Raw genomic sequence first — 13464 nt, forward strand, 5'->3', positions numbered from 1 at the left:
ATGCCAGCTTTGTCTCCCAAGTGAAATGGAGTTTTCCAGAGGTATCCTGATCAAAAGAGACCTGTTAGGGTATGTAAAGGCAGAATCCTAAGAACAGTGCCTGAAATCACCAGCTTGTGGTGTCAGAGTGAAAATGCAGGTACATAGGGTGACCTCTGCTTCAGTGTCGCCTCCTCCCAGAGGCCTCCCCTGACCACTCACTCTGTACAGAACAGCAGCCCCTCCCCCCCATTGCTCTCTACCGTGTACTCTGCTTTAGTTTTCTTCACAGCACCTGACATTATTATATGCTTTTGTTGTGCATTTTCTGTCTCCTCACTAGAATGTAAGCTGCATGAGGAAAGAGCCGTTCTTTTTTTCCCACTTCTGTACCCCCAATACTCGAACACTGCCTGATACATTGTTAAATGAATGAATGAATTTACTATAGTGGTTAAGAACGTGAACTTTGGCATCAGCCTTCAAATCTCGGCTCTGCCACTTAGTGTATGTGATCTTGGTCAAGTTACTTACATTGGTGAGCTTCTGTTTTCTCATCTGTAGAATGGAAATAGGATGAAACAAGAAAATATATAAAAAGCGCTTTGCACAGTGCCTGGCATCTAGTAAGCGTCGAACAAATGCTGGCTATATTTCCTCTTTCTAACCCAAACATGCAGGGGAGGGAGGGGTGATTTATTTCCCTGAAGCTCAAGAGACCTGCTTTCTCTGTGAGCCTGCTGCTATGGCAGCTGGAATGACGAGGAGGACAGGCTGCAGAGAAAATGGGGGCAAGGGAGTGGGGAACGGGGGAGTGGCGAGCAGTACTGATCATCCCATGAGCACCACTGTGAGCATAAGGCTGTGAACCCACAATTTCTATTAAAAAAAAAATAAAGGAAGGAAGGAAGGAAAAGAGAAAGAAATTCTGAGAAGAAACATGTTCGCATTCACAACAAATGTTACTACTACTGTGGTGAAACAGTTTCCATTAACCAGGAGCCCAGTCCTCCCCGCCTCCAGCTTAGTCAGAAATCCTTTTACCAATTTCCCGCTCCGGTGGAGTGGTTCAGCAAAAGGGCTCCAAGAGAGCAGCATTTCCCTGGAAACACTCCCCGCCAGGCTTAAAGCTTGTAGTGGGAGTAAAAGTAATAGACACACTCAGTGCTTTTGTTTGAGAGAAGGAAGGAAGGGCGGGGAAGAGAATGGAGAAGCTGCTGTGCTCAGATTTTGATAAAATGAATTTTTTGCTCCCATTCGTTGCTTTTCCCAGCACCTCTTCTCTGAATCCCTATTGAACCCTGTAAGTATTTCGCTTAAATACCCAGTAGACTATAAAAGCTCTTAAAACTGAATTATAAAATGAGAACGTGTTCCTTCAATGTGATGTGTTCATCTTGTCCATTTTTAGATTCCTTTGGCTAGTGCAGGTAGTGTTTTGCAGACAGAAGCCTCTAAAATGCACAGTCCACTGGAGTCACGTGAGCTTTCCATCATCAAGTGGCGGATGCCACAGGAAAGGAGAGAAAGAAAAGCCAAGTTATGCTTTATTGTGAAATCATCTGGGTATGAATTCTGGGGAGCACTCATGTGGATCAGTGTGCGAATTTATTGTTCCCATCAAATGAGTCAGTTGTCAGAACAACAGTGATTTACTTGACAGGACATACCCCAATATCTCTTGAAAAAACCATACATCACCAAAAAAAGCAAATACAAGGGTAGCAGTTTTCAGTTTGTGCTCCATACAATATTGCAGGATATCAATTGGTGTTACATGATTTAAATTTTTTCTTGCTGTGATTAGATACATTTGAAAAACACTGATTTTTTTTTTTTAAGGTAGACTAGTTCCTTTATTGCAGAACTTCTGGGAGGATTCAATATGTTAACATGCGTCATGAGTCTTCATAAGGGAGATAGAAGGTGCAATATTTCCCAACATTATTTGACCACAGACCTCCTTTTACATAAAACACCTCCCAGGAACAGTGTCCACAAAGCTTATAGATTGGGATATCGTTAGAAAGCAAGTGGAATCTTATGAGGAAGCCCATCCAGATTAAATTCACCTTATTTTGCAAGTTTTAGCATCATTTCCTTCCCCAACTTGGAATTCCTCCCAGAAAAATACCTCGCCTGGGTGGGGACTAGGACAGAGGCCGCGCATGTGCCTGGCAGGGAAAGAATTGCACATTCAAAGGCCCTAAACCTTGAAAAGGTGTTGATGGTTTCTCATATATAATTCCAAATAAAAATAATACCAACTTGTGAAACAAATGAAAAGCAGCCTGTCGATTGATTATGAGGTAGATTCTGGTAAACTTAAAACAAAAAAGTTTATTTGGGGTTTGTTAGGACTGCAGCCCGAGAAGCGCAGATTCAAGCAACACAAATTGTGTTCCAGCAGTTGAAGGGAGAAGGCAGGTTTTATAGTCGAGGCTAACAAAGGCAAAGGAAAAACAACAAAAAAAAGAAAGAATGGCTTTTAACCAATTCCAGGTGCAAAGGTAATCATCGGGGTGAGGGTTGTTGAAAACTTAGGAATGTGGGAGATGACTCTGACAGGAGCAGGGTCTCTGTCCGGATAACCTTGTCTTCCTGGCAGGAGTGCGGTCTCTGTCCCAGTAATCTTATCTTCCTTGAAACTTGCAGACACATTTCAGGCATTTCATGAGTTCAAGAGTTCATCCTGTAGGAGGAATTTGTTTCTCTCCTCCTCACATCTGCGGGGCTCCGTTTTAATTCCTTAACATGAGAGGCTCCATCTTTTTTCAGTTCCACAAGCCCAACAAACTTTGAATTTTCCCTCACGAAAGACTGTTTTGAAATGTCATGTATCAAACTCTGGAAATATTTGGGAGGGGCAGTGCTTTACTGGTGTGCTAAACAGCCACCTGGTCTGCTCCTTAGGTAACCCCTCACTGGTTCCTGGAGAAATGCCTTCCTGCCTGGGAGAGGGGGGATCCTAAGGAACCCCTTGCCGCTCTCAGTTCAATCTCTGTTCCATCTGTGAGAGGAGACTCAGGAAGGTGAAGTAGTAGAAAACTTGCAACAGGCAGGGAGCCAGGGGTACCAGCCACTGAGGACAGGCCCACTGCAGCAGGGAATTGGGAGTGGGTTGGTTATGGGGATGGTGGGTTGCCTATTTGACGGTTTTGCCTTGGGCCCTATTTTCAGTCTTCCTTTTCCCAAAAATGCTGAATAACTGCTCCTATGGATTCTATGCTTAAGGTCTCTGTGGGGCTATGTTTGCATTTACATGGAGTCTTTAACGTTTATCTTTGATAACACATGAACAGGAATTATCTCTTTCATATGAGAATCTCTCCCAGCCCTCCCACCCCAGGCTGTGAGCACCTCGAAAGCAGAGAGCAGATTACTAGCCAGCAAGCACCTAACACTTAGCCTGGTACGGAGTAGGCCTCAGGAAATGCTTGTGGAATGAAGGAATGATGGGGTCCTTTCAGAGGGCAAAACGCCTTTCTCCTTCCTGGCCTGGCATCTCAGCGTTCAGGCCAGGACTCTGCATTCAGCGGGGCTCCAGCTGGATGTTATTTTCTGGGCTGGCTCTGCAGGGAGGTTGCTCTTGCCGCTCTTTTGTCCTCAGCCTCAGCAGCCCCAGTGCCAATTGTAATGAAGGCATTGTGATATTGTCACTTGTGAGGGCCGAGGATCAAGTCCTCTCACCTCCCCTCACATCAGCCACCAGTGCTCCACGGAGGGTAATTACCTTTATTTTTCTAAATACCAGACTAACAGAGTAGAATGTCTAAATGAAAACAAGCTGCTTGTAGGCTAGGTGGAAGCTGGAAGATGACTGAGTCTGTTTAGGGCAGGGAACGAAGAGGCATGGTCAAGTGATAAATGAGGTAGAAAGTAACTTTCTATAATAAATTTATTGGCAAAGAACTAGAGGTTTAGTAACATGCATAGTCAGAAGGAAAGAGGTAAGATCATGCAATAGAATGGAATTAAGTCAGATTTATCCAAAGGTTGGCTATATGGAGCCCAAAGAACTATTAAGATAGTTATGGTTTTTCCGTTTCTAGGGAAATTTGGGGTGAAGAAAGATCCCTATCTTCTTGTAATGAAATGAGGTCTGCCTGGAGGAAAGGAGATAAGATGGTCTCAGATTTTCAAAGTTAAAGAATATTATTTCTTATTTCTTCTCTGAAAACCTTTACTGTAGTCATTAATTGAACAAAAATTTATTGCACATGAATTATGTGTCAGGCGCTCTGCTAGTTGCAAAGGATACAACCAAAAAGAAGACACAGTCTTTGCCCTCAAAGCCTACACATAGAGCAGGGAAGCCAGATATTAAATAAGAAATTTAAAATAAATGTGAAAAGTGCCAAGATACGTGTGGTGTGGAGCCCAAGGAGGAATGGGTGGGTGGGTAGGTGGGTGGGCAGTTGTTTACCTAATGTAGCAATCAGAACAGGCTTTCTTGAGAAAAGTGATATTTTAGCTGATAACTGAAAGATGAGTTGAAGGCAGAGTGAAGCAATGTTCTGGGTAGAGGGAAGAATATGTCCAAAGACGAGAGATAAGTACAAGAGGAACTTAAAGAAAGCCATGGTGGCCAGAGCTCAAAAGGAATATGACAGGGGGCCAGCCCTGTGGCCTAGTGGTTACGTTTGGTGCACTCCACTTTGGCGGCCCTAGTTCGGTGTCTGAGTGCGGACCTACACCACTTGTCAGCAGCAATGCAGTGGCGGCGACCCACATACAGAATAGAGAAAGATTGGCAGAGGTGTTAGCTCAGGGCGAATCTTCCTCACCAAAAAAGAAAAGAAATGGGAATATGACAGATGAGTCTAGGGAGGTAGTCAAAGATTAGATGCCAGGCCAAGAAATTTGGACTTTTTCGTAAGCACAGGGGGAGCCATTGAATGATTCTAAGCAAAAGAATTATTTAGGACAAAAGAACAAAGGAGATGAGATTTAGGTTGTTTAATATAGAATGACATTATTTTCAGACCTAGCCTCTCCCTTGACCTAAGTACAGCCTTGTCCTGAATTAGGTCCTTAGGAAGACTCATTTTCCCTTTCACATTGCTGGATTTCAGGTAGAAAGGTGACACCTAGCCCCACTGCCAGGTTTTGCAAACCATAAGATACAAACAAAAACTTCCGACAAGGAAGTCTTCTTCCCTTGATCACTGTAAGAGAGGCAAGTGGTGGATCTTTATAGGAGCTATTTGCATTCTCAATATCTTGTGACTCTTGTTTGACCAGAAAGAGGCATGTGAATTCTCTCCTAGTAATTCCTTTCTTCTCCTTCTTCCATCATTACAGTCTTTAAAGTGGTATTGGGCATAGCTGTGTGAAAAATTGCTCAATACAATGGACATGGCGTAAAGGGACATTCTGCTACTTCCTTCCATCTTTTGAGGCAATTTTGGCTTCGTCCTAAACTGTTCTTTTTATGACAGTTATGATTGTTCATAGCTCTTTCACCTGCAACAAAGCCTATTTTAGCTCTTCTGAACCATTCCAAATATTTTAGAATTTAACTGATCAGATATTAAACCAATTTCTCGTATGTTCTAGGAAGAGAACAGATGAAGGCATTTCATGCAGACCACAGGCCAATAATATCAATCCATCTCAAAGAAGCATAACAGAGAGAGTGTCGTCAGCCATGCAAGGTGTGCTTCTACTGCTTTCAATCCTGGAGAGCTTGAGGCAACAGTTTCCTTGTTGTTCTTGGCAATTTAAGTTACCCTTTGTGAATGCAGTGCTGTTGACAAGCCAAGTGGCTAATTATTTGGAGCATTTGGTCAGGCTGCCAGAGGCCAAGGTCAGCTAGTCCTCTATCTCCTGTCTTCAGTCTTCCCTAAGCCTGAGCTCTCCATGCTTCTATGATCCTTTCTCATGGCAGCATGCTCCCAGTTTCATGCTCAGCTTTTTTTTTAAAAATAATTAATTCATTAATTTTATTTTATTATTTTTTCTTTTTTGTGAAATTTTTGTTGTGTATCATTGTTTGTCAGTCACCATATAAATGCCTCTCTTCACCCCTTGTACCCACCTCCCCCCGCCCCCGGCCCCTGGTAACCACCAAAAAGTTCTCTCTGTCCATGTGTTGGTTTATCTTCCACTAATAGATGAAATCATGTGGTGTTTGTCTTTCTCTTTCTGGCTTATTTTGCTTAGCATAATACCCTCCAGGTCCATCTATGTTGTTGCAAATGGGACGATTTTGTCTTTTTTTATGGCTGAGCAGTATTCCATTGTATATATATACCACTTCTTCTTTATCTGCTCATCAGCTGAGGGACACTTGGGTTGCTTCCATGTCTTGGCTATGGTGAATAATGCTGCAATGAACAGAGGGGTGCACAAGCCTCTTTGGATTGTTGATTTCAGGTTTGTTGGGTAGATTCCCAGTAGTGGGATAGCTGGATCATAAGGTATTTCTATTTTTAATTTTTTGAGGAATCTTCATACTGATTTCCATAGGGGCTGCACCAGTTTGCATTCCCACCAGCAGTGAATTAGAGTTCCCATTTCTCCACAGCCTCTCCAGCATTTGTTGTTTTTTGTCTTGGTGATTATAGCCATTCTAATGGGTATAACATGATATCTTAGTGTGGTTTTGATTTGTCATGCTCAACTTTTTTTTTTTTTTTTTTTTTTGTGAGGAGGACCAGCCCTGAGCTAACATCCAATGCCAATCCTCCTCTTTTTGCTGAGGAAGACTGGCCCTGGGCTAACATCCATGCCCATCTTCCTCTACTTTATATGGGACGCCACCACAGCATGGCTTAACAAGCGGTGCGTCGGTGCGCACCCGGGATCCGAACCGGCGAACCCCGGGCCGCCGCAGCGGAACGTGCGCACCTAACCGCTTGCGCCACCGGGCTGGCCCCTGTCATGCTCAACTTTTAATCAAGATCCAAAGAGCCAAATGTGGTATAGGCTTTGCTAGTTGAACAAAAGGCAAAGAAAATATCACTCGTGTAATTGTATATATCTTGCTATTTAGGGGAAATTCTGTGATGACTCTCTGCAGAGTGGAAAATAACAGATTTTTGGACTTTTTAATTGACAAGAATCACAGGTACAAATGCTGAACAGTGTCAGGTAAATGAATGTAGTAGGCCAGGTGGGGACTGTGTAAGTGGAGAGTGCATGCCCTGTCTAAAGAGAGGACCACTACTTCACTCCAACAGACTGTTACCAGGAAGGCCCGCCCAGTGAAGCCAAATCGTCTCGATTTTCCAAGAGAAGCCAGAACTATGGGCTTTAATGTGAAAGCCCCTCAAGTTTTAAATGTTCACTACCATTAAATTTTTTTTAATATGTAGGAACCAAAACAAAACATGTTTGTGACTAGATTCAACCCATAGGTCAAGAGTTTGGGACCTCTGGCCTAGAGTCTGTTCTAATTGCAAGAATCTGCAACCAGAGAAAAAGCCTCGCATTTCTGAGAAGGGCTGATGAAATCTAAGTGTAAATCCTAGCAGTGTCCTTATAATTTGACACTTTTGGTAAGAGATCTTCATACACAAAACCTTCTCATTCCTATTCTCCCAGCCACATGTGGGAGCGAAGAAGAGGTGGAAATACCAGGTGTATTTGTTTGCTAAGGCTGCCATAACAAACTACCACAGACTGAGTGGCTTAAACGACAGAAATTTATTTTCTCACGATTCTGAAGGCTAGAAGTTTGAGATCAAAGCATTGGCAGGATTGGTTTCTTCTGAGGCCTCTTTGCTAGATGGCCATCTTTTCCTTGTGTCTTCATGGACCCGTGTGTGTCCTAATTTCCTCTTCTTATAAGGACATCATTCATATTGGTTTAGGCCCACCCATATGACCAATTTTAATTTAATTACTTCTTTAAAGACCCTATATTCAAATATAGTTACATTCTGAGGTAATAGGGATAAGGCCTTCAACATATGAATTCTGGAGGGGCATAATTCAACCCATAATGGCAGGTTATCTATCTTCAGATAGCCTCTCCTAGAGCAGAACACAATTTTTCCATTCCTCTCACTTAATGGAACCAGGTAGCCTGGGAACAAGTATGTATTACCCATCTGTACCCAACCTTGTGGAAGAATTCAAAGAAAAAGAGAAACAGAAACACAGTCTGTCAGAGCAGAAAAAGAGCTTGGAGATCAGAGTTCTGCTTAGAGATCATTTTAGTGACAAAGAAATAAGACACAAAGGGTCATGTGACATGCCAGAGAGACAAGGTTGCAGCCTCTTGAACCGAAAGTGGCCTTGGGAGTCCTCTATTCTATCATTCTCTGAAGGATGCCTTCTCTCCAAAATGTTCCTGCCAAATGGCCCAACTTCCTTCCACTTCTGCATGTCAGAGCTCCAAATATTTCAAAACAGAGATCATGTCACCATAAATATTTTTTCTCTTAGGTAAAAATCTTCAGCTCTAGAATAGGAAGAAGCAAACTTGTGCCTCAAATAGGAAGAAGCAAACGTGTAGATGTGGCCAGACTAGTAAAAAATGGGTCAATCACCCCCCTCACTCTTGACACTATGCGTTTATAAATACAGCCTTTAATCATCTTAGCACAACTCTCTGCCTTTGTACATTAACCTAGTCTTAAGTCCTTTACATGTGTGCTATGAAAAGCCCATCTCCCCACCTAGTGCCTTTGTACTTGGCTTTTTTTCCTGTTAATTTTCATCTTGCCGGATTCTCCCCATTGCTCCAGTCTGATGAGCTCGCTTTGCATTCTGATTCTCACACTTCTCCATTCACTGTTTCCTGTGGCTTCATGTCAGGTGCATATTCATCAGGTTATCACCTGTATTCCTCCAAGTCATGGGCAAAATTTTGACCAAGACAGAGTCTGAGTAGAGTCTTTCCTCTGGATTCACATGGATCCGATCAGTCAGAACACTGGTGTGGTGCATTGTCTCCATTCTCACCCGGCTTGTATTTCTTCACCAGCCATTCGAAAGCATGTTATAAGAGATTTGGCTGATATTTGTGGGTACAGTACTTCCCTAATCTATGGTCTAGCAGCCTTAATTTTAAAGAATCACCCTATAAGTTAGTGGCTGAGCTAAAACAGTACGGTCTCTGCTGTCTGAAACCTCCCAATCTATTTGAAGACATGAGAAATATACAACTGAAACATAGTCAAGAGGACTGGACTCTTCTCTTCTCCATCAGAAAAAAGGATACGAGAAGAGAGCGCTTTAGAGTAACTTGTCTGTGATTCAAACTTAAGAACAGAGCTGCAAATGGATTAAAATATCTTTGGCTGAATCTGCTTTGAGCATGCCCTATCGTTTCTCATGATTTTCCTCTTCTGCAAATTGGGGGAAATGATATTTTCTTTAAGCGTGGGCTGTTAGTCATTTGAAATGGTTTCCTCAGTCCCTGTGGAATCTCCTTCCCAGAAATGTTGTTAGAGTTGGCATAGACTGGCTTTAAGGCTGATCTGGCAGGTGATCTGGGGCCAGTTGGCTATTATAGTGTCTACAGCCAGGTTCCGTTAGCAATGTGGGCCAAGAAGGAAGGCATTTGTTTCAAGCATCCATGAGGAGGAAGAGATTTCATTCTCAAGTGCTGCCTGGTTGTAGGTCAAGGAGGTTCCAGCCCTATCTCTTCCACCTGTGCCTGTGTCCAGTTTTCATATCACTTGTGTATAGCCTAAAAGGGAAGAAAAGAGAAGTCAAAAATGGACCCACCACTATAGTTTTAAGACAATTCGTAGGAATCTTCTGTTCTATCAAGTAAAAGAATTTGTGTGTGTGTGTGTGTGTGTGTGTATGTGTGTGTGTGTGTGTGTGTGTGGAATATCAGCCCTGAGCTAACATCCGTGCCAATCTTCTTCTTTTTGCTGAGGAAGACCAGCCCTGAACTAACATCTATTGCCAATCCTCCTCCTTTTTTTCCCCCTTTTTCTCCCCAAAGCCCCAGTAGATAGTTGTATGTCATAGTTGCACATCCTTCTAGTTGCTGTATGTGGGACGCGGCCTCAGCATGGCAGGAGGAGCGGTGCGTCGGTGTGCGCCCAGGATCAGAACCTGGGCCACCAGTAGCGGAGCACGAGCACTTAACCGCTAAGCCACGGGGCCGGCCCCTAGAGAATTTTTTTATTACGTGACTGGTCAAGAGAACTAGCCATTACTAAATCTGCATATACTAACCTGCTAGATATGAAGCTCTGCGGACAGTTCTAGTCTAGTCCAGTGCTCAGAAGTTTCTATGCCTGTCTTTAGTTCCATCCTCCTGTGATGTTGTAACTCTAATATCACAACTGACCTCCTGTCCTCATCCTCCTGCTCTAAAATCTGAACAAAGAAAGCCAAGCTCAGCTTTAGGTGGGAGACACAGGGTTGTATGGGAGACCCTGAGATGAGTCCACAGAAGATACTGGGAATTCTTGATCCCTGCAGGGCTTTGGGCAGAGGATAACACCAATCTGTCAGAGATGTGGTTGGTACAGAACCTAACAAAGGTGTGACCCCAAACAAATCTGACCCCAGACCTTCGAAGGGTTTCAGTTGTTTTGAGGATTAACAGGCCACTAGGAAGAGAGCTGCCAAAGAGAGGGGAAAACGGAGGACGCTTGTTTTAAGCCTCATTTGTCCAAATGACCTTCAAGACCCACAGAGACAGCAAACCAACAGCAGCAATGGTGGTCATTTGGTGGGACACCACCTCCTGGATGCCACCTGGACCACTGGTTTCAGGTGCTTCATTGCTCTGAAAGGCTCTTCCACTCAGCCCCATCTCTCCCCTTTGTCACCAGTTTCCTCTTTAGGTCCAGACCTTCACTGGAAAAATATATCATGTTCACCTTCCATTCCCAAGCGTATCCATGAGAGCTGTCTTAGTCCATTTGGGCTGCTATAACAAAAAATAGCATGGACTGGGTGGCTTAAATGACAAACATTTATTTCTCACAGTTGTGGAGACTGGAAGCCCAAGATCAAGGCACTGGTAGATTCCATGTCTGGTGAGAGCTGCTTCCTAGTTCATAGATGGCTGTCTTCTCACTGTGTCCTCACATGGCAGATAGAGAGCAAGAGAGCTTTCTGGGGTCTCTTTTATAAAGGCACTACTCCCATTCATGTGGGCTTCACTCTCATGACCTAAGCACCTCCCAAAGGCCCCACTTCCTAATATCATCACTTTAGGGGTTAGGATTTAAACATGTGAATTTTAGGGGGACACAAACATTCAGTACAGAGCAAGAAAAGTGACAGTTCTTCCCCACCTCAGACTGGATTCTGACAGGCTGAGTATTATTCTCTGTAGTCCTGGTCTCAGTCACTTTTTGGCCGATATTAATTGGATCCCAAGTAATCTTAAAGAGTAATCTTAACATCTCATACATCCCTTAACTCCCGGAAAAGTGTATTTAGCCATGTCAAGAAGATGGTCTTCTAGTGTTTTAAAGACGATTTTAAGAAGTAGTCTTGGGGCCAGCCTGGTGGTGTAGTGGTTAAGTTCATGTGCTCCACTTCTGTGGTCCAGGGTTCGCAGGTTTGGATCCCGGGCATGGACCTATGCACCGCTTATCAAGCCATGCTGTGGTGGCGTTCCACATATAAAATAGAGGAAGATGGGCACAGGTATTAGCTCAGGGCCAATCTTCCTCACCAAAAAAAAAAAAAACCGAAGAAGTAGTCTTTTTCATAAGCAATTTATTGAACAACTTTGTGTTCACATGTTGTACAAGCATGTTTATAGTTTACAATAAAAAAATTAGAGAGAACCTAACTATCTATTAGTAGGATAATGTGTTGTTCCTGGAATAGCTTCTGTATTATTTAAATTTTTGATAATAAAAATGCTTTGATAGTACTTGTGTCAAGTCATTGTTATAGGCTTCTAAATAGTCCCCCACTTCTGTTCTTGCCCTTTATAATCGTTCTCACTGCCCTCTCAGTGATCTATTAAAATGCAGATACGACTGTGGCACTTCTGGGCTTAAAGCTTTCTTACGGATTGTTCTTCATTGTGTATCCATCACGTTCCAAGCTCTCTAGTGTGTGGAACAGCCCTCATGATCTGGCCCTGCACTTCTCTGCAGCCTCAGCTCCCATGCCTGTACTCTGCTTTCCAACCACACGTGACTTGTTTCCATCCTCTGAACCTGTCAGTTTCTGCCACGACTACATGGCTTTGCACTTACTCCGCTCTCTGCTTTCAGTACCTTCCTCCTGCTTCTCCAAAATCAAATTTGAGCATCAGTGTCACTCTCTACCCTCAGAGAAGTTAAGCCCACCTGTTCTGACAGCCCCTATGGGCTCTTAGCACACTCTGCTTTGGGCTGTCTGTGCTGACGTCTTGTCTGCTCCATTAGAATGTGTGTTCTTGGGAGCTGAGAGGAATGTTCATCTCGTATTCCCCACTGAAGCACAGGCCCTATTGGACAATAAATATTGAATAAATTAATGAATTAATGAATGAACAGTGTAGTATTCTTCTAACGCTTATATCTGTCAGTTCCTGGTGTTTGTTTTAGGCTGTACTTGATCACTTAAACCATGTTCACATATATAACAATATTGGGCTTGGAGGAGACAGGTCCTGTGCAAAATATCCAGTCTCAGGCTCAAACCCTTCTAAGGATGGCTCTGCTCACAATAATAAAATCCATCCCTGGTCCTCAGCTCCATGAGATCTTTTGTGACATTTGAACACATTTGGGGACTTCAGCTGGGCTAGCCTATGTCTTTGGGGGATCAGAATCATCTCAGGATTTGAGGCCAAACTCAGTTTACCCCACTCTTCTCATTTGGTTTTGTCCCAGGCTAGCACAGGGATGGGGGTCTCCACTGTGTAAACTTGTTGCCAAAACCATTTTGAAATATGAAAACATTCCAAGCATGAAAATGAATTCCCCTAAGATGCCTGATCTGCACATGTGTGTGAATTTGCCTTAGGAATAATTGCTGACAAAAGCACTGATCCCTTGATGCCCCCCATGCTTCTAGAACAATACTTACAGTGTGCTCACCGTTGGTCCCCTACAGCGTGCTGGAAAGTTAAGTCCCACCTGGTAGGTAGGTTTCTTTTTTCTATAATAATTGATACACAGAAAAGAATATATATATATAACACACATGTAAGTTATGAAGCATAGCACTATTTCATGTCTTTCTATCCCTACTGCGTGGAAAGATGCATGGTATAATAAACACATGTTGAATAAAGGAATGATTCTTCTATGAATAAGTGAACCAGAAAGACTAGCATCTCCCAGATAAAATATCCGTCACTTGTCAGGCAGCTAAAGGTATCATTCCAAGGTGAACTGACTCTCTACAAAATATATGAGAACCAAATTTTATTCTACTTTCCAGACTGATTTTTTCTCTTCCTGTCTACCCTTTGGAAGTTCAGTAGTGTGGCTCTTTCATAGAGCGACGTAGTGGAGACAACCTGGTGTGGTTGAAAGACCATAGACTAAAGTCAGACACTTCTGAGTCTGAATCCTGGTTCTACCGTTTTATAGTTTATATACTTGGGCAAACTAC

Source organism: Diceros bicornis, chromosome 15 (genome assembly GCF_020826845.1).
Source record: "Diceros bicornis minor isolate mBicDic1 chromosome 15, mDicBic1.mat.cur, whole genome shotgun sequence".
Lineage (NCBI taxonomy): Eukaryota > Metazoa > Chordata > Mammalia > Perissodactyla > Rhinocerotidae > Diceros > Diceros bicornis.